Source organism: Equus caballus, chromosome 14 (assembly GCF_041296265.1).
Source record: "Equus caballus isolate H_3958 breed thoroughbred chromosome 14, TB-T2T, whole genome shotgun sequence".
In the NCBI taxonomy this organism is placed as follows: Eukaryota; Metazoa; Chordata; class Mammalia; order Perissodactyla; family Equidae; genus Equus; species Equus caballus.
Genome location: NC_091697.1, coordinates 65267808 through 65290203, shown reverse-complemented (window position 1 = coordinate 65290203; position 22396 = coordinate 65267808). Strand labels below are relative to the sequence as shown.

The 22396-nt window shown below is 42.5% G+C and overlaps 1 long non-coding RNA gene across 1 annotated transcript in view; it reads right to left on the bottom strand.

Annotated features, from left to right (window-relative positions):
- Nucleotides 1-9519: 9519 nt before the first annotated feature.
- The window catches only part of LOC138917306 (uncharacterized), an 81011-nt gene continuing 68134 nt past the window's right edge, over nucleotides 9520-22396 (bottom strand). Inside the window, exons 2-3 of the long non-coding RNA XR_011425115.1 lie at nucleotides 13018-13096; nucleotides 9520-10272 (exon numbers count right to left, since the gene is read on the bottom strand). This is a non-coding gene — a long non-coding RNA (uncharacterized lncRNA). The remainder of the gene's footprint in view (nucleotides 10273-13017; nucleotides 13097-22396) is intronic.

The window sequence follows — 22396 nt, the reverse complement described above, 5'->3', positions numbered from 1 at the left end:
ACAGATTTAAGTGTCAATCAGTTCTCCTTGTCCACAGATGAAAGTCAAAACTCAACTTGCCATTTAATAACCCCATAATCTGGCCCCAATTTTTCTCTGTAACTTAATTTTCCTTGCTCGCTATCTGGCCTAGTAAAAGTAATTCCTGCACAAGTGATTTCCATTAGCTCTTCTGCCACTGTCCTCAAGCTAGTCTCCCTTATTCTGATGGTATTCCAACATCCCACTTCCACCATCCTTCATTTTTCTAAGTCTTGTCCTTCTTTCAAGATCTTCCTTACCCCTTAAACAACACCATCCCCACTGTGACAAGAGTAATTATATCTCAGATTTAGATATCACCACAGAAAACTGGCATGAAAACACAAAATGCTTTTGGCCAGGAACCAATAAAATATTTGTAGCCAGTAACATAGTGGCTTCAAAGAAGTACAATTATTTTATCTTTTCTGTGGTTTCTGGGGATCAAGAATTCGACTGGGTGGTTCTGACTCAAGGACTCCCATGTGATAGACTTGGAACAGTTAAAGGCTAGACAATCCAGACTCTCTCTCTCTCTTATGTACAGTCTCAGGGCCCCTCTCTCTATCTGAGCTGATTTTGAATTTCTCACAGTAGGACTGCTTACTTAGAGGCTGAAAACTTAAAGAGCAAGTATTCCAGCAAGCAAAGCTGAATTTTAATTGCCTTGCATGACCTAGCCTCAGAATTCATATAGGATCATTTCCACTCTACTCCAGTGATCAAAACAGTCACTAAATCCTGCCCAATGACAAGAGAAAGCAACATAGACCTTTTGTTGAACCTCAACTTTTCTTGGAAAGTATGTCAAAGTCACGGCGTAGGAAAAGCATGTGAGATGTGAAATGTTTTTGTAGCCATCTTTAAAAAATGCAGTGGCCCACAAGAGTACATTAATTTCTTTTTTGGATGAGAAAAGAAGGAATTTCTGGATCCTGCTATTTCTCTACTAAATAACAGAATTCCAGATAGCTAGTCACCTATTGTATTTTCACATTGTTTTTTTAAAATTAGGCATGCTTTAAAAATTCATTTTTTAATAACATGTTTGCATGTTGTAAATTATCCCTTCCAAAAATGCTAAAATATGCTTAGTGATGAATAGAATAGGGTGAGCCTAGCTCTACAGTTTACTATTATATATCTTATAAAACAAAGAAAAATTTGCCCAGGAGATGCTGAGATAACATAACACAACAAGCAAATGACCAAAGCACAAATGTATCCTTCTTTATACTCTAGCAAATACCAGGCCAAGGTTGATGTGGCCAGTGAAAGCATGGTCCTAGACCCTACCATTTTCATCACCGTCTACTTTGCTGTCAACAGATAAGCATGACCTAAGACATAATGTTCCTGGATGGAATATTTCACAGTGTGCAAACACTTACATAGTCTTGAATCTGATAATGGTGCTTTTGAAGTATAATCCTTCACTATTACTTATGTAGTCAGATCCAGACTGGGTGCTGCCATCAAAAAACATAGCCCACAAATTAGAAGGTACTTTTGAAATAACTCACGTTAGTAACTTGGACTTCTCTAACACTGTCAAGGGGATACATAATCCCTAGCTCCATTATTGAGAAATTCACTTCTAGATAATGTGGGGGACTGTAATTGTCATCCCCAAGATAATGTCTCTTTGGCATGAGGATTATTTTGGGCTGGTTACTTTTAAAAACTGCAGACAGGAAGGAAAATCTGAAAAGTAGAATTTACTTACCCTTTGTTAAGAGACATTTACATTTGTAAAGGAAATCTCCATCTGTAAAAGTGTTTCCCTCTCTGTACCAGGAAGAAGGAGGGGATGACTTTATCTCTAGAAACTCTTAACAATGCAGAAGTCAGGACTTAAATCTGCATAATAACCTTACTCTTGTTTACTGTGCTTTTCTGGTAATCTCCCACAACTGACTCCCCCTATCCCCAACATCCTCCTTTGTCTTTAGCTGAGGGTGGTATTTAAGGTGGTGGCTTCAGCTATTTTGGTGAGTTGCTCAGTTTGCCTAATCCTCTCCCATGTATACATGTTATAAAGCTTTGTTTAATTTTCTCCTGTTATTCTGTCTCATGTGAATTTAATTTGTTGTCCGGCCAGAAGGACCCAGAGAGGGTAGAGGAAGTGTCTTCCTCCCCTACAATAATGATTAAGATTTCTAAATAATTCTTCCTTCTTTTCTCATTCACTTTATTTATACTCTATAACCCTCTCAGAGTTCCCTCCTCCAAACTCTAAAAATCCTTCTGGCTTGAAATGAATCTATCTTATCCTCACATTCCACCCTCTTTCCTCCAAATTTGGCACCATAACACTCCAGTAATGACATACCTCTTCCCCATCAGAACTCTCTTCAATATGAACACTCAAAGTTACTATTTCTTTCCCGAAGCATTCTCTCCAGGTTAAGTGTGAAAAGCAGTCTCTATGTCACCATGGCATCTTCCATTATCAAGAAAAAGTCTATAATTCAAATCCTTAATGGGTAAGTATTGAGGGCCAGAGCAGTACTTCTCAGACTGTAATATGTTTATGAATCACCTGGGAATCTCCTTATCTTCTGATCCAGGGGTGTGGGCTGGGCCCAGGACTGCATTTCCATCCAGCTCCCAAGTGATGCCCATGCTGCTGCTCTGGGAACCACACTTGGAGTAGCAAGGGCCTAGTTTTAAATTATTGTTTTCAGTTATTTCGATTTTTAATTGCCTGTTTTGAACTCTTTCCAGTTTTCTGAAGATTTTGGAGCATATGAGGTAAACAAACACAAGAAGGAGAATCCAGTGACCTCAGTCAGCAAAAGCAATGTCTGTAGTGGCAACAGGAGTGAAAACGTGACAGACCGGGCTGATGAGCTGCAGGCAGATTTGAGAAGGCAGCAGATGGAATGTCCTTCCCTGAAGTTCCAAACCCACACTGACCTGCCCACTCCACTATCCTGGTCTCCTTCCTCTGAGTCTTGAGCCTCACACCTCAGAGGAGTCCCTCCATGTCGTTATCTGTTCAAAGTGAATTCTTATTTAATGACTGAGCAGAGCTGGGAGCAGCAAGTTGAGGACAGGAACTGAACAGATGCTAGGGGTTGGATGAAATGTGTGCGAGCAGAGAGCCAGGAGAGAGACAAGTGCTGACGGGATTGTCAAGAAGGAAGAGCACCCACAGCAGCAAACTGTGAGAGATGCCAAAAGCAAACTTCCTTGACTTCCTAATTTGGCTCAGGGCTGGGCCCTTGGTACATTTATTTCTTTTATAATTAACTATAGCTGGGTGAACATAAGACATGTATTTAAGTCTCGGTGAGCTGCTTAGGTGTGTTTATTTAGATTTTATTTATAATCTTAGATTAGGTCATTTCCTTTTTAAAATTGTATGAGAGCCTTTATCTGATTGCTATTAAGGACACAGGTGTCCGGAGAATTTTGTTTTTAAAAACTTACAAGGACTATTGAGTTTTAAAACTAAACAATGTGAACCTTCTAACGTGACTAAAGAGAAACCCACGTACTACTCACCATCAACATCTAAAGCTGTTGCGGTTTCTCAATTTCTTTGTTTGAGCCTCAGAAAAACACTGTGTTCCTAAGCCACTGGAGATGTAAACAAAATTGGGCTGCTTATCACATTTCTTCCATCCCACAGCTCGGTTTGTCATTGTCTCCACTTGTCCTTCTGTGGAGGGGATTAATGGATTTCAACAGAATCTTCTATGGGCCTGGGAGGAGGTGGCTCCTTGCTTGATCTGCCCTCTGTGTGTGGCCGTAAAACCACTTTGGCCAGATGACCGCACACTGCCGGTGACAGACGCTCCCCACGCCACGGTGAACCAGAGCCGAGAACCCTGGCCCCTCTACCTGGGCTCCGGAGATGAGTGGATCAAGAATATTTTCTAGTGAAACTGATTCCATAACTCATGGCTTAGAGCCCACAATAAAATCATGGTAACCATATATAAACATTAAAACATTAATCCTTTCCGAATAGGGCCTGACGAGAACAAGCCTAATTGCGGTAATGACCTCAAGTGTAGACACTGCCCAATATTAATCTCTCTCCCTGTGGTGGGATCCATCACACAGAACCCTGCAACTGCACCATGCACGAGTCTAATTGTAATAAGGCTAAACACGGGCACTCTTGCTAGATGAGCTGATTTTCATTAAAGAGCTAGAAGGAAAAAAATAATTCTTATTTTAAGGAGCTACTGTAATTTAACCACTTTTCAAAGACTAAGCCTTTTAAAAAATCCTTTTTAATCATTCCTATTCCCACATTTATTTTCATTTTTAATTTTTAATTGTAGAAAACACTCCAGTTAGATGAAATACTGTAATTTTTATTCATCAGGGAGTGTATATTTATGTAATATCCATGCTTGTTACCATAGGCACGTGGGCTATAAGATTTCACTTTGATAACTTAAAAATGTATATCCAGACATAAAAAAAAATTAATTTGTCACAGAATGAAAGTTACTACTGTGGGAGGATTCACCATATTTCTGTCTCCTGGGCCCTTTTCCATCTCTACCCCACAACGAGACCCTGGAGTTTAAAGAAGATGAATTATTGCATCCTGGATCAGTTCCTAGGCATTTGTTTGTTTGGGAAAGCAAACAAAGATGATGAATCAAATGGAAAGAAAATGAAAAGAACTTCTTCCTTATTCTGGGTAGGGTTGACCCCCACCCCCAGCTCCAAGGATGGGCCCTGATTTGTTTATCCAAATTAAAGTACACACACACACAAGCCCTTCTGCCATGTCTTAGTCACGGTTACACGCGCCAGTTTTGTTTTCTTCATGGCAATGATTACTAGCATTGGTTTTGTTTGTTTACTAGAAAAATTAATTTCCTGAAACCAAGGACTTTGGTGTCTACACACCTCTGTGTCCTAGCACCTAGAACAGTATCTGGCCCAGAGTAACCAACATTTCTATTGCAGTTCTTTCCTAACTGGTCAGACTGCCTCAGATTCTGCCCCAGCCCCACTCTGCCCTCAGCACAGCAACCTCCTGGGCCAGGTTGAGAAACCAGTGCCAAGAGCCCAGCAGTCGGTGATTCACAAAGAAACTGCATGACCATCCTTGATAGTCCAGAAAGTGAGAGAAAGTCTGGCAAATTTTTCATATATGTCCTTCTCTAGGAATTTGGAGTTAAGTGCTACAATAACTTATTATAGGGCTAAATGAATGCATCAGCTTAGGAAGCATTTTATCAGCTTCATAAAAAATGTGAAAAGGAATTATATAAAATCATTCAAGCATATCTGAAAATTATTTTTATTGAAAGCAAAATGTAAGGTTTTTAAATCTGAGAGGATTTTTCTTCTGATTGTATGTCCAAAGAAAATTAAATTTCAAATGAGACGTACTCTTTTTCTTTTTTCAGTACCATTTAATTTATTATGAAAACTGTCTAATGTACTTACATGAAGTACAGAGAATAACTTACAAACTTAATACTTTTCCCAAACTTTTTTTTTTAAAGATTTTAGTTTTCCTTTTTCTCCCCAAAGCCCCCTGGTACAGAGTTGTATATTTTTAGTTGTGGGTCCTTCTTGTCGTGGCATGCGGGATGCCGCCTCAGCATGGCCTGATGAGAGGTGCCATGTCCGAGCCCAGGACCCGAACCAGCAAAACGCTGGGCCACCAACGCGGAGCACGCGAACTTAACCACTTGGCCACGGGGCCAGTCCCATTTCCAAACTTTTTTACCTAAAAATAAAATAAAGTAGAATATCTTCATAATTGAAATTAAAAAAGAAATTTTGGCCACCAAAATCAACAGTTTGACTCTTACTATAACATAAAGGTTGGAAGGGTTTCTGTTGAACAATTTTAAATGTTACTGAAGCAAATCGATGCAGGTTCCTTGGAAGTAAAATAAATATAAGCAAAACCCCTTCATTACAAATGCTTAAGTCTTTTCATTGTTTTTGTTTGTTAATAACATTAAGATGTTACTGAGGTTGGGCGCAGCAGTTAAGTGCACACGTTCCACTTCTCAGTGGCCCGGGGTTCGCCGGTTCGGATCCCAGGTGCGGACATGGCACCGCTTAGCACGCCGTGCTGTGGTAGACATCCCACATATAAAGTAGAGGAAGATGGGCACGAATGTTAGCTCAGGGCCAGTCTTCCTCAGCAAAAAGAGGAGGATTTAGCGGTAGTTAGCTCAGGCCTAATCTTCCTCAAAAAAAAAAAAAAAAAAAAAGATGTTACTGAGGTTAATATCATACATCCAGGAGGCAGATCTGAGGTTTTCCTGTCTCCTTATGGGTAATTTTGAAATAAAAGTAAATTATATCTTTTCTCCCCCAAATAGTAATTCTCCCCATTCTTCCTATTTGTATGCTTTAGAATGTGGGTAGGTATGCCCTATAGGAAGTAAAACTGGGCTTTCCTAGTTGGGAGAGGTATTTAAATAGAGGTAAAAAAGGAAAAGAGAAAAGTGAATACTGTTCCTTTCTTAATTGAAGAACTAAGTAGTAGAAAATGTGTGATCCTTTTTCTTCTTTACCCTTGCAAATACATATGTAAACAAATAATGACTTTCTGGTCCTGGAAACGGCAAACACCTAATGTATAAGATTCTCTTTCCTATAAAACATATTGTCAGAAACAGAGGTGAATTAAGGGCAAACCAGGCAGCCTATTGCCTACAGCACTGTTCTCTAAGAGGTACTAAGAGAGTCTGGAAATGTCACAGATGGAGAAACTTGTATTTACCATGTCGCTTCTAACGAGAGAGAAGTAATGTGTTTGGACAAAACACTTCGCGTGGGGCTGAGACCCCCGAGGCATTATTTGAGCCTGACTTCTAAGAAGAGTAGGTTGGACAGCTGTGGGCTCGGTTCTGCTGAGTGGAGTGTTCAAGTCTGGTGGAAATGAGTAGCTTGGGTCATGGAAGGAGACACTCAAGGACTCCTACGTTCCCCCCTCACTTTTCTCCTACACAGAGCTCAGACTCTCTTCAAAATAAATGTAGAGCTCTTTAAAATTATGATTTTAAAAGGACCAAATTATTAACCTGCTAGGATGCCCAAAGTCTCGTTCTTAGTCTGTTCAGGCTGCTATCACAGAATACCACAGACTGAATGGCTAATAAACAACAGCAATTTATCTTCACTGTGCTAGAGGCTGGAAGTCCAAGATAGAGGCACCACCATGGTTGCATTGGGTAAGGTCCTTCTTCTTGGTTCATAGTGCTTTCTCTGTGTCCTCACATGTGGAAGGGGCTGGGGGTCTCTCTGGAGCCTCTTTTTTAAGGCACTAATCCTGTTCATGAGAGCTCCACCCTCATGACCTACAACCTCCCAAAGACCGCACCTTCTAATCCTATCACATAGGGCATTAGAATTTCAAAATGAATTTTGGGGGCACAAACCTTCAGACCATAGCAGTCCCCATCTGGGCTTGATGACAAAATCATGGCAACAAAGCTCTGTTCCTCTGCCATCCATCCAGGGAAATCACAGAGCCTTTTAGAGATCTTTGCTTTCATGGTACTCACTTAATGGGATGTTAGGTGAATGTCCCATTCTTTGTAGATAAAAAGTATAATTAATAATTCTCTTCAGTGTGTGCACTGGCTGTTAGCAAATAAGAAAATGCTTTTAATTCAGCTGTTTCCTTCCCTAAATCTCCATCTTATTTATTCTCAGTGTCTTTTTCACAGCATGGTTGGTCTCAACTGCCCTGGACATCAAAGATGGTGCCCATCAAGTCCCTGGGTCTAGAAAGGCTTGCCCTTCTTCTTATACACTTTCCTCACTAGGAAAAAAGGAAGTACACACATTGGCTATGAGGGAACTTTTTGAGAATTTTTTTCATTACCTCATGGTCAACAAAATGATCATCAAAACATTGGCTCCAGATAAAGAAGACTAATTACTAAAGAAGATTGCAATCTGAGAAACCATCACCTCTGAGGTTTCTTGTGGTCTTGTTGCAATTCTGTTACTATGTGAGAGTACTTTTCTCTCACTATTTGTGTATGATAGTTCCAGAATTGCCCCTGATGCAAACAAAATAGAAAATGCAGGGAATTTTAAATCGGCTGTTTCTGTTTGCTTATTTGTGAATTGAAAGTAATGATCAAAAATAGAGTTATATTGGGGCTGGCCCCGTGGTCGAGTGGTTAAGTTCGCGCGCTCCGCTGCAGGCGGCCCAGTGTTTCGTTGGTTCGAATCCTGGGCACGGACATGGCACTGCTCGTCAAACCATGCTGAGGCAGCATCCCACATACCACAAGTAGAAGGACCCATAACGAAGAATATACAACCATGTACCAGGGTGCTTTGGGGAGAAAAAGGAAAAAAAAATAAAATCTTTAAAAAAAAAAAAGAGTTATATTGAAAGTTGCATGGGGTAACATGATAGCTCATTCTTGTATGCTATAAATTGCCCTTGTAAGCTATATTGTTGGGCATGGATTGGCCCAGTGGTGGTAAGAGCTGCAAGCTTTTTTTCCTGTTTTAAGTAAGATTACTAATTCTGAAAGAAGATGCTTTGTTAAGCTCTGTTTCACTGTGAGGATCTGATTAGGTTGTTTGTTCTGTTTGTTGCAAACTCAAGGTTGTTTCACTGTAAGAATCTTATTTCTTGCTGTAAACTCTAGGTTGTTTGCTTTTGGTTAGGACTTTACAAAAGGAAATAGGTGTGGACTGTTGTAATCCAGAGTCTGGTGTATGATGGGGGCTCAAGCTTCGACAAGACTATCCCAGAGGCAGGTAGAATGAGGATTCTTTACTGAAATTTGGAACTCACTTGCAGGAGTAGCTCATGTCATCTTTGCTGTCATTATAGGCTGTACCAGAATAGCATCATTTCAGCCAGCTTTACCAGATTAAATCAAGCAAGATGGAGTTATAAGCTATAAAACAAGAACGGGTTAAATTCTTTTAGATTGCCTTCTTGGTTTTAAGGAAAATGCATGAGGTTCCATGATAAAAACATGTTATGAAAAGGATTGCTCTGATATGATCAAACATATTAAAATCATATATTTCATTATGTCTTCACGTTTGATCTTTAATCTGTCATGATGAGCTCATTGGGTCTAATGGTTCAGCTTGCTGAGATTTGTGAATTAGAGCTATACTTTTACTGACCCTAATTTTTTAGGTTAATAATAGTTTTTATGAAAGCTGGTCATCTGATACATTGTGGGGATAAATGAGTCCACTCACTTGGGATTCTGCCACTCGACACCGAGAACTTTTTACAAAGAACAATTTTCACTTTGATTTTTCTCCAACATGATATATGAGCCAGAGCTCTAAATCTGTGTGTATCTAATATGCATGTATATGCAGTTTTAATATACACATTTAACATGAAAATATATTTTCTTTCTGCCTTAGAAATAAGTGCTTTCTTCTTTGCAATAGCTAGAATGTTTATTATCCCGGCAGATTTCTTTTGATTAGACTGGAGTGTATACATTAATTAACCTTGCTTGGATTATTTTATTAAAAAACTAAATCACAAAATACTAAAGTAAGTATCATTCCAACGTCTTTAATGTTGAGTGTCTGTCTTGTGACTTTCACAAAAACTCTTCAGGGTGAAATAGAAGAGGTGAAGATGCTCATTAGCCTGAAATTCCTGGGTGTGACTATGCCCTAAATTCTTCCAGGTGCCATAGGCAGAATGTTTTCACATGAAAAAATGTTTGTATCATTCATTCTCTTGTAACAAGCTCAACATTTTAGTCCATAGAATATTTATTGAGATACTAGTATAGACTTACAAAGGATTTTCTATAATGGTCAACCTCCCAACATTTTAATTTAATTTAATTTAATATTAATTTGGTCCAGCTTTACTTCAGATCATCCCCCTTCTAGTTATTTTTGCCTCTGGGATGATGATTTGATAAGCCAAATATAAATATCAAACTCAAACTGTTCAGAATTTATTTCAATCTATTGGAAAGAATTTACTGAGCACCTGTCATGCACAAGTCACTTAAGGGATATTATGAAATATAAAGCAATGTCTTCTTAAGAGGATCCCAAATTCTTTGGTATTTCTTGCCTGCCAAAAAATAATTAACATCCATGAAGTTTAGCAAACGATGACCTCAAAGACAAATGAAGATTTTAGGCCTTTCCAAAGTCCCTTTGAGCTCCAGGTAATTAGATTTATCTCCATGGCTTCTATCACAAAGCTGGGTACCAAGTCCATCTGTAGATGCAAGTTCTTGGATAGGAGATCCAGTGCCAAGGTCAGCTTGCTAGCAAAGCACCAGGATTCTGCCAAAGAGTAAACATATTCTAATATCAATGGAAGTAAACCTCGGCATGTGATCAGATGACAGGATGGTGACAAGGCTAGCATGATTTAGTGAGGGAATGGGCACCTAAAAAATGTACAGTGCTACTCATTCACTACAAATCTAACCACAGGTTGTTTTATTTGCCTATGTTATGTTGGTTTGTCTAAAATATATCCCTAGCAGTCTTAACAACCATTGATATGGCATTACTTGGCAATATGATATCAATGAATCAGTAACGGTGGGGGCAGGAGGAGAGAGGCTAACAGCCACCCCAAATGACTAGTCCAGCTCCTGCCCCTCCAGGGCAATGAAGGAGGGCAGCGTATGGATTCCTGAGTGGAGCAGTGGGTTTACTTATTAAGGGAGAAGCCAAATAAGGGAGTGATGAAGATTAGGGAGTAATGACCTACTTTTAATGCCAGCCACTAGGGCTCCTCAGTAGATTGCGAGCATTGCACAGTAGAATGCTTTAGAACAAAGAGGGTGCAACGTGAATCCTCCACACAGACAGGCATTTGAAGCTTAAAAAATACCCAAATATACAATGGCCTCTTGTTTAATTATAGTAATTATTCATCAGGCTCCAGATGTTAAGAAAGAAAAAAACTTTATCTTTTTATGATTAGAAGCATGAATCCTTTCAGATGTGTGTGTCACTGAAATGGAATGTATCTAATCATCAACTTGCAGCTGAGAGTGTGCGAGTAAACTGAAGCCAATCCAGATCCTTATTAAAAGAATTTGTTTCCAAAAGGAGAGAGAAATACCTTCCATTCGGCCTTAATTTCAGCCCTATAGGCAAAGTCAAAAGTACTTGGGTCATTCTGGCAGCATTGGGACTTATTTTATAATGCTCCATCACACTCTTGTCCAAAAACCACTGATGGCTGTGGACTTATGTGAGGCTGCTGCATTCTTTCAAAGGTGATCAAGAGGCCCAGGAATCAAGGCCCCCGCTAGCTGTGCACACTTGGTGTGCAGGGAGAAGGTGGCCTCCCAGAAGGCCAAGCCTGGAATTCCATAGCTGGAGACCTACGTCACTGGGCCGGCCTCCATTTTCTTTTTTTTTTTTTAATGCAGATAGAAAAAGCACATGAAGTACGAAGTATATATGAGGCCTTAGGCCTTACCAAACCCCATGAAATTGAAAAGACAACAAAGTTCTCTTTCTGCCAGGGTTCCAAAGATATAATTGGATAAAAACAACTGGAACGTGGTATCTAGCCTCCAAGATGGCCCCAATGACTCTCATTTCCTGATACCCATGCTTTTGTGTAGTCCCCTTCCACTTTGAATAGGGCCTACTGTGTAACCAAAAGATATTGTGGAAATGACAGTGTATGTCTTCCCAAGCCAAGATATAAAAGGCATTGCTGCTTTCTTCTTGCTCTGTACCTAGGATTACTCACTCTGGGAGAAGCCAGCCACAGTGTCCGTAAACACTCAAGGTGCCTAATGGAGAAGACCATGTGGTGAGGAGCTAAGGACCCCTGCCCACAACCAGTGCTAATTTGCCATGTGAGGGGTCTCCTGACCCTCCAGCCTCAGTCTAGTCTTCAGTGACTGCAAACACAGTTGACATCTTGACTGCAATCTCATGAGAGATCCTGAGCCCGAACCACCCAGCTAGGCTGCCCTCAGATTCCTGACCCACAGAAACTACGTGAGATAATGTTTACTGTTTTAAGCTGCTGAGTTTGGGGTTAATTTGTTATATAGCAATAGATAACTATTGCATAGCGTAATCTTAAGCTGCTTGACTGAATCCTTTTACCTTGAAGCCTCTCTATAAATAAAGCCATGAGTTTCATTTCAGGCCCAAATAATTATACGGTATAGGTGTGGGGGAGTGGGGGTGTGTGTCTTAGAGGAATCCATTCAGCTAGTCTTCTCCTCTACTCTACAACACAGAATTCAGCTCGAGGATCCCAAGACATGCTGTAATTACTTATTTTATGGACTCTCACATTAGAGTATATACTTCATACTTCATGTACTTTTTCCATCTGCATTCAAAAACAAGAAAAGAAAATGGAGGCCGGCCCAGTGAGGTAGCAGTTAAGTTCACACGCTCTGCTGCAGTAGCCTGGGGTTCGCCAGTTTGGATCCCAGGCACAGGCCTATGCACTGCTAATCAAGCCATGCTGTGGCAGGCATCCCACATATAAAATACAGGAAGATGGGCACTGATGTTAGCTCAGGGCCAATCTTCCTCAGCAGAAAGAGCAGGATTGGCAGCAGATGTTAGCTCAGGGATAATCTTCCTCAAAAAAAAAAAAGGAAAATGGTAGCCTCACAAATGACAGAACTTAATTTATAAGACATCCTTAGACCATCACCATGTTCAAGGTAATATGCCAGACTGTAGGAGGTGTTCATAGAGCTGGAGCACTCATAGTCCCCATCCTCAAAGAACTTACGCTAGGGGGAAATGCAAGTACACATGTGTCTATAAAATAAAAACGCCATTAACAACAGATAATAAATATGTACAGAGGTGACCAGGGACAAACCAAGAGATATTATTTTAAATTTGGTTAAATAATAGGTAGGACCTCAAACAGGCAAAAGAGGAACGGAGAAAGCCACCTCAGAAGGAGGAAGCAAGCATAAATCTGGGCAGCCTCAGGGCCAGGGCCTTCTCTAAGAGAGAAGAAAACCTCAGAATGTGCTGGAATGGACGGCAGACCTTGTGTTGGGATGAAGGAGTGATATTTACCTGAGTAGCCAGCAAGAGACATTGAAGCGTTGTACAAAATGGAGTGACCACATATCAAAACTGCACTTCTGGAAAATAACTGAATAGACAGAGGACAAATTAGAAAAGAGAGAGCTGAAGCCAGCACAACCAGGAGGCAATGGTCACAGTCTAGCATAAATTAGGGGAAGGGCAGTGCGAATGGAGAGGATGGGCATGTGTGAGATTCAGAAATGATGGAGTCTCCAGATTCTGCCATAATGGGATAAAGCTGATGCAGGGAAAGGTGGAAGAGGGCAGAGCACACAAAGAAGACACAGGTGTTTCAGCTTGGGATAGGAACAGAGCTTTAGACAGAATTGGGGCCTGACAGAAAGGCTGCGAAGAGCAGAGAGCAGGGAAATAGGGTGGGAGATGGTCATTCAAATGTACATACACATTCAAACTCTAGCCTTATACTAGGTCATCCTCAGACTGCAGGTGAATGCCTTTTGCAAGAATAAATACTTTGATTTGCATTGGAAACTGTCAGCTGGGCATGCAAATAAAGGATAAAACCATTCTATACATGGATGCAAATATTCTTTGCATATGTAGATAAAAATATTGAAAACCTCCAAGTTAGACATCACAAAAGAACCTGCCTGTATTTTTTTTGACAATTGACCTTTCTAAGCTACCCCAATCTGACCTCAAGCCCTACCTTGCCTTATGTTTCTAAACAAATTCTTTGCCCTGCCATACTTCTATGAAATGGCTAAAGGATACCATCACCTAACCCACTGTTTTAAGCCTACCTTCCCAGCAACTCAAACAGGAAAACTCAAAAGCTGTCTTACTCTCTGGCAATGAGCTAATTCTGTGAGGTACCAAGCTCCCTCTGATTTAAATACACAGCTTCCCTTGTGTACTTTCAAAGCTATGTGCCTAACTTGAAAATTTTTCCACATCACCAAGAGAGATCTTTTCCAATGTACCAATGCCAAGACTTTCATGCAAAGCTACGATTTGAATCCCGATCTTCAAGTTAGGCTACTGGCTTTTTAAATTTTGCTGTGTACACGTGAAGCAAATGTTTACTAAATACAAGTGTTTTTGCAAATTAGAACTGGTCCTGGCTAGAGTGGAATATGAAAATAATAATAATAGCAACAGTATACCAGGCACTTAGTGGCACCATTTTTAGCACTTAAGATAGATTAACTCACTCAGTTCTTACAATAAAACTAGGAGGGGCCTGAATCAACATCTCAAGAGCCAACATTTGATCCCAGGCAGCCTCACAGCCTGGCCTCCACTGGGCCTAAATAGAGGAATTTTCCGTGGACATTTTTATAGTCATCACTGTATTAGTTTTCTATTGCTGCTGTAACAAATTACCACAAACTTAGCTGCTTAAATGACACAGCATCGCATCTCTCAGATTCTTCCTCTCTAGCTGTGTCTCCCTCTGACTCTGACCCCTTCTGCCTCTCTCTTCCACTTTTAAGGACCCTTGTGAGTCTATGAGGCCCACCAAGAAAATCCAGGATAATCTCTCTATTTTAAAGTCAGCTGATTAGCAGCCTTAATTCTCCTCCATCATGTAACTTAATACATTCACAGTTCCCAGGGATTAGCGCATGGACTTCTTTGGGGGTGGGGGCATTGTTCTGTCTACCACACCCACTCGCCATAAGTAAGGAATCTAAAAATCCAAGCAGATTTAAAATGCTAGAAATCAGAATGATAAATAAGAGAAAAAGAGAGAGGTGAACAGGTGGACGAGAAAAAACGGATAGATTTCTCACGTGTGGATGGGTGAACACAGAACCTGAGATCCAGCTCCCACTTCCTGATATTTGCCCATCCCCCTACCGCTGCATCATCCACTCACAGAGAGCGAGTACAATCAACCTCTAGCTTCCTAATCCCACCTTCCCCGCAGCTCAACAAGGAAAAATCAAAACCTGTCTTACCCTTGGCACCTTTCATGATCCTGATTTTGTTAGCTTGCATGCAGTGCACTGACCCCTCCACAGAGCATGTTCTCTATGGCCATCACAGCCAGGGAGGACTTCACAGGCTCTCAGCGCCTTGAGGTGACCACTAGGACAGAAGCGGGCATGGAGCACTGTGGCAGTACTGGGTGTGCACCACATTTAGTCAGGGAGACAGTGATGGCGTCTGCAGGGCAGAACAGTTGGGGTCATCCAGGCCAAGAGGGAGGGAGAGGGTGGACCTGGCAGAGGCAGCAATGGCTCTAGGACTCAGAGGTGGAAATGAGCATGAGCTGGTTTCTCTAAACACTGGTGTCCAGTAGGGTGGATCAGGGAGGGGTAAGAAGTCAGGGCCCAGGGGCAAGCAGGGTCAGACCCCACAGGGCCAGGGGTCCAGCTAAGAAGCCTGCAATTGAATGTGTAAGTCCCAGGGAGCCACTGGGGGCTGTTAAGCAGGAGCCAGAATAAATGTACTCATGACCAGCTGTGAATTTGTGTGTCAGGTTCCTCTGCTGTAAAATGGAGAAAATGCCCACCTCCTAGGGTGGTGTGGAAGATCAACTAAGGAGCAAGCCACTGAGCACTGTGGTTGACACACGGTCAGTGCTCAGGAAATGCTGAGACAGAAAATGTATCGGCAGCCAAAATGTCACCCATCCTGGAGATCTAGAGCACAATCATCTTAACACGCCCAAGTCCATTGTCTGGAGTCCACGTGCTCTCCAAGTCTTCTGCAAACTGCCACAACAGTTTCGTCTGGACGCCTCTGCGGCCTCCGGAGCAGCTGTTCCCAGCACTCTTCTGTGTTCTGCACGGTGTCTATCCAGCTAAGAAGCTCAGGCTCCCTCTTGCAAAGTGCTAGTGAGCCTCTAAAAGGGAGGAGGAGTGAAAGGTCCCTGGAGGAGCCATAGATCAGGGCAGCCAAAAGACTCCAAGGACACTGGGACATCAGTGTTCTCACAGAGCCCTTCGGGCACCTACCAGTCAGGATTTCTATTGACTGCCGCTCTCATTCATCTTGGTCTCCCCTTGTCTCCCTCCTCTTTCCTCCTCTTCACTCATCAACCCCTCTCCCTTTAAGAAGGAAAACCATCAGTCATTTCTCTTTTCTTATGCAGAGCGTCTTCTCCCTTCCTCTAATGTCTTAGTGCGAGCTTCTCAAGGTGTTTCCTAAAGGCTGTGAAGAGGGATTCTAGTGCCAGCTATGAGGCTGGTTCGATGTTTTCACTGTCTAGGCACAGAAGTAAAGGACATGTTTGGCTGGACTTGAGAAATGAGACTCAGACCTGTTGGCCAAAGAGTGAGGCATCGCGTTGATCCTGGAGGCGTTTGCATCCCTCCCCTGACAACTCTGCCTAGGAAAGGAGCCAGAAGCCTCTTGACAGAAAAGGGGCTGGAATTTGTCCCCTCTCCAATGGAAATGCAAAGATGTTAAGATCCGGCTAAGCTGGAGTTAGCCAAACTGCTAACATTAGAGGGCATAGTCTCCACCCAATATTGCCCTCACTTCTGACACCAACTGCACGTTCAGGAGATTCCCCAAATCACTCTCATGTTCAAGAATTCACTAGAAGGAATCACAGAACTCACTGAGGGCTGTTATACTCATGGGTATAGTTTATTACAGGGAAAGGGTACAGGTCAAAATCAGCCAAGGGAAGAAGCACACAGGGCAGAGGTGGCAGTAGGCGGCTGGGTCTCAAACAGGAAGTTTCTGCTGTCCCATCCGTGTGGAGTGAGGATGCATTACCTTCCTGGCATCAACACGTGGCAATAAGCACAGAGTATTGCCAACCAGGAAAAACCAGGAAAACTCACTCAAGCTTTGGTGTCCAGTGTTTTTATTGGGGCTCCATTATGCAGGTTTGATTGAGTGATCAATTGCCCACATGGTTAATTTCAGTCACTAGGCCAGTGGACAACTAAGGCCACTCGACTCAAAGCCCTCACCCTAAGTCACATGGTTGTCCTGCTGATATGGCCAGCTCCCACCCTATGTCTACTCAGTGAGGCTGGTCCCATTCTAAGATTTGGTGTGGTCAGCCCCTACCCTACACAAAGACACTCCTGTCAGGGATGATATAGATTACCTCCCAGAAACCGAGGGCAATGGCCAGACCCCTCTTTGGGCAAGGCCAAGTTGTTTACTCTGCAGACTCCAGGAGACTAACAGAAGCCTAATTTATAAAAATGAATGAGCTCTCTCCACCTTCCGTTGTCACTCTAGGAGGGAGTGGGTGGACTGTTGGGATCCACTGGGGACAACTAAGTTATCAGAGGGGAGGGCTGGTTCCTGACCCAGGGCTGAGCAGCTCTCAGCCCCAGCACCCGAGCAGCATGTGCCTCAGGCAAGCAGCTGGCCCAGGAAGCTGAGACACATTCCAAGAGGCTAAGAGTACGGGAGAGCTGTTTCACAGTGAGTGAGTGCCAGAGGGCGGAGGAGAGAGACGAGAGGCAAACGAAGAGGGCTTAGATAAATTGGGAAGAGTCATGATGCGGGAAATGCCAACCAGCAAAGGGATAAGACAGATAAATCCGAGAGGATGCACGACCAGGGAGGATGAGTGTGGTCCTGCATCTTGGGTGGGACAGCACTTGTGAGAGTGAATGGAGATCCTATTTATAATTGTGCCAGGACAACAAGTGGAAATCAGACTATCCCAGACAATCTGGGACGTATGTTCACTAAGTCTTAGGTGGTGACAATAATCAGACAAAATCAGATTTAGGAATGACAATAATCAGAAGCTGGTGACCAATATCCCGCATCTGGCACAATTCATCCTAGTTCCCGAGCTGGCCCTGCCTCCTGGGCCACATTTGGCCTGATCTCAAAGAGAGCTACAGTGAGACCGGGCTGGAGGGCCCTGGTCCCAGGCAGTGTCTGCCCAATGGGTGAATGTCACCGAGGGCTGGGGTCTCAGTGGGGGCTTTCCAGAATGTGGAGACAGTGTGGAGGGCCTTGGTTCAGAGCAGCAAGCCCCGGCCTGTGTAGGAGCCTGCCCCAAAGTCTGTGGGCCTGTGCTGAGGGCTGGTTCTCAGCTGTCTTCCTGCACACAGTCTTTAAGAGTTAGAAATTTAAGGTCACCCTTTTTGAATGAGATCTTCCGGGGAATCGGGGTGGCTGATTGTACCCTGCAGGTGTTCGACTGGCCTAAGGCACCTTTGTAATGCTGGCACAGATAGAATTGAAGAGAGTAATAGATGAGACAGCCAGACAAACGTAGACAGAAGAATGCATATGGCATCATATGCATGGTCCTGATGTAGACATCATGGGATTAAAGCCAGGACAATGCTTTTTGACCATGAGTATGAAATCTTATAGTAAACACAGCGAAATTGGGTAGATTTGGAAAATGAGAGAGCGGTGGATAGAACCTTGGCAAAGAGTTGGATTTTAGTCTTAGTTATAGCACTAGATTTTATCCAGGCACTAACCTGTATTTTAGTCTTGGTTAATTTGACATAACATGTAGAAAACATCAACAACAATACTAATAGCAAACATTATTGAACACTTACTGTTAACCCACTTAATCTTCCACACAACCCTAAGAAGTAGATACTGTTTTTTATTCCCATTTTACCAAAGAGGAAGCTGACACAGAGAGGTTAAGTAATCTGCCCAAAGTCACACAGCAATTTTGTGCCAGAAGACAGCTCCTGAGTTTATGCTCTTAACTTTAGCATGTTTGTTTGTAAAATGAGGCAGTTAGATTAAATTATGTCTAGGCTCTTTTCCTTTGTTACAGTCTATGAAAGTCTGGATTTAAATTTAAGTGAAAATACTTAGATTAGATATACAAAAAGAAAGAATATTCATGGCCATATTTACATGTAATATTTAACATAAAAACTGAATTTACAGCATGCATATTGCTCAAAATTCATTTTACAAAAAGCTAAGGAAGGCCACGAAGATTAGCTGGTGAAAAAAGTGATTTTTTTTTTTAAAGATTTTATTTTTTCCTTTTTCTCCCCAAAGTGCCCCGGCACATAGTTGTATATTCTTCGTTGTGGGTTCTTCTAGTTGTGGCATGTGGGACGCTGCCTCAGCGTGATTTGATGAGCAGTGTCCTGTCCACGGCCAGGATTCAAACCAACGAAACACTGGCGCCTGCAGCGGAGCACACAAACTTAACCACTCGGCCATGGGGCCAGCCCCGAAAAAGTGATTTTTTAACAGTCTTCAATGGCAGCTGCTCTAGAGTCAAGTGTGGACAAATATAGAAACACTCTACTGGTATAGAGTCTTAAAACACACATGCACACTTTCCATAATATTTAAAAAATCAGGTTAATATAAGCCTCCAATTCAGCCAAGAAAACAATTTTTCCAACCGAAAGTGAGCCGATAGCAATATCTTGATTTCCACTCTGTCACTTTCCTTCAAATAGAAGGGAGGGAAAGGGATAAATACCTCACCATCGCTATGGACCAGGCCAAGGGGGCCTTCTGTAGACCCAACTTCATCCTGGGGCCCTATCCCCTCAGGGAAGACCCAGGGCCTCTCTCAGGTGCTCCAGACTCAGCACCCTTATGCACTCTTCCTTACTCCTCTTTCCAATGCTGCATATTCCTCTTGCAGGTAAAAAAAGGACCACTGGGAATGCTCAAAGTATTGTCTCTCAGGCAACATTCCCACCAGGACCCTTACCATAAACTAAGCCCTGGGTGAGATTTCTCTTATTCGCTTGATGATGGAGAGATGCACAGAGTATCATAGAAGAACAGAGCCGGGGCATCCATGTCCCCTGGGAAAGTGAGGGACCAGAAAAGGCTTCAAGGACCAGGTAATCCCTGAGCTGAGCCCCAGTGGCTGAGGAGAAACAAGCATGGTAGGAGCGGTGGAGGAGGGTGTGCCAGGCAGAAGGGAGAGCAGGCACTAAGGCCCCAGAGCTAAAAATACTCTGTCACGGATCCTCACTACGGCGCTTCCGGGTGGTACTGACAGGAGATGCAGCTGGTGAAGCAGGATGGAGCCCACACACAGGGTTGGTTTGCCTTGATCCTGTTACTGAGGGATTTTATCGAGAATTGGCAATATCAGACTGGTGTTTATAGAAGTCATCTGGCTAAGATGGATCTGAATGTTCCCAGACTAGAAGCTAGTTAAGAGACAGTGGGCAAGAGATCACAGATTCTATAAATATTTAGGACACAAAATAAGGAGAATTTGAAATGTGGAAGATGCAAATGGAAAAAAACTCAAAAATCCAAGAACGCCCCTAGAGTTCCATCCTAGGTGAAAAGATCGTCAGATGTTTATGCAGACCTCCAGCCTCCTGCAAGGCCCCTAGAGCCCCTTTCATCACGCCCCAAGTCCCCAGAGGCTCATGTGTGCTCAGGAAGGTCTGACCCTATGGCATCTAGATCTACAGCTGTGTTTCATACATCTGTATTTTCTATTGCTTTACAAGAAGGTGTATTACTTTATCATTAAAGAACATACACGTATGTTGAAAATATATTTACAAAAGTTGTCTGAAGAGAATCCCAACCTTCCACGGCCGGTGCCGTAATCACCCATGGATTACAGAAAGTCACTACGAAAGAAAGAAGACGCACAGCAGAAACTAGGATACTTAACTAAGTAGAGCGTACCTATTAAACTAAATTTTGAGGGAATTTTTCTTGTAGTTCAGGATCTCTTGAGTAGAGAAGTCAGTCGGGGGATTTTTAAATTATCCAACAAACATTTCTGCACCATTCTGGAAAAGTAGACAAATCTTTAGCGGTAGGACCAAGCATTTGTCTCATAGCCATTGGGAGATAAATGGCTTACAATGAAATAAACTGTATTTGGTAATTAAGATGATGTGCATTGATTCCTACCATTTATCTCTTTTGAAACATCCTTGTAAGAAAGATCAGAGAATCACAGAGCTGGGCTGTCAAAAGGGGGTGTGTGGGCTGGGAGGAAGGACGGCAGGGAGCAAGGTGAGAGGTGTTTTTGTTAAGTGCTGCTAAAATTAATGGCGCTATTTTCACACTGGTAAAGTTAGACAGTGTGATTGTAGTCCAGGCAAGGTTTTTTCTCTCCCCAGAGACTAGGGTTTTGATAGCAACTGGTCAAACACAAAGGTATAAACAATCAGCATTTCCTCTCATAGGAGAAGTAAATAGCCTTCTCCTGATGACTGTGTCCTGATGAATTAATAGGGGTAAGCTGCGTTTGTCAGAAATTCCACGCTGGAATCGGGGCCTCTCCATGCAGACATGCCCTCCTGCCAGTCCCATGCACCACTTGGCCTCTGAGCCACGAGGCTGGAGCTGTGCCCAGCATGCTGCCTGCTGAAATGCTGATTCAGTGCTGCGCCTGGGGACACTGAGGCAGGGGGCTGATTTTTCAGCCCTCCCTTTAATCCCTTACATCTCTATTATTGCACTGTTCGACTCATTGGAAGAAGAAGTTGGGATCCTGTCTAAATCAGGGCTTTGGAGGATATTTAAAAGAAAAAAACGAAAGTCCCTATCATGGAAATATTCCTTTTTATTGCAAGCACAGTTCCCAGACAGCGGGAAAAGAGGGAGCTGGATCTGACCCCTGAGTGTCACATCTATTTCTATTTTGGGGTGCACAAATGTAAGTACATTTATGCATTTAAAATACGGACGCAAAACAACTAGAAAACAAATGTTTTTAAATCTAAATTAGAGATAAGATGGAATTTATTTGAGGACATTAGTAGTGAGTAAAAAACAAAGCAGGAGACCAGTACCTCACATGGGAACTGATCAGATAACTACCTCACAGACAAACACAACCACCTGGATGCCAGGAGCGAAGTGCGGCCACCATTTTGCCCTAGCCGGGCTTTAATTCCCAATCTTCTTTAGAGGATGTGGTCTTACAGGATAGGACAAAAAGAGTGCACGGAGAAGCAAAGACAACACAGCGACACGGTGTAAGACGAGGCCACACCAATGAATGGAGTAGGTAGACTTGGTTTCCTAACTGGCTTAATATTAACTAAATTCAAAATCAAATTGAAATCCAGAGGGATATTTCTTTTCCCCACCTTCTTAATACCCTCCTGTAAGCAGGCGCAGTTTTCATTCATTTCACTGATCTATGACTAATAAATTCTTTATTTCAGCAGCCTGAGAAGAGCAAATCCATCTTTTTCATCTTTCTTCCCAAACAAAAGAACCTCTTTGAATCGTAGTTTCTGTGTGAGTCGGCATATGGGGTGGGGAGAGGGTAAAGCTGGGAGAGTGCTGGGAGAAGAAGAGGGAAGAGGGTGTGGAGTTTAAGCGATGGCAAATCGGCTCTCTCCACAATGCCTCCTTGTCCTGGAGCATCTCAGCCCTCGCGGCTGTTACCCCTGTGAGGCTAATCAGATGAAAAGTCTCCGAGAAACCTTTGATTCCCTGCCAAACAAAGGTATGCAAAAATTGGAAGAGTATAACATTG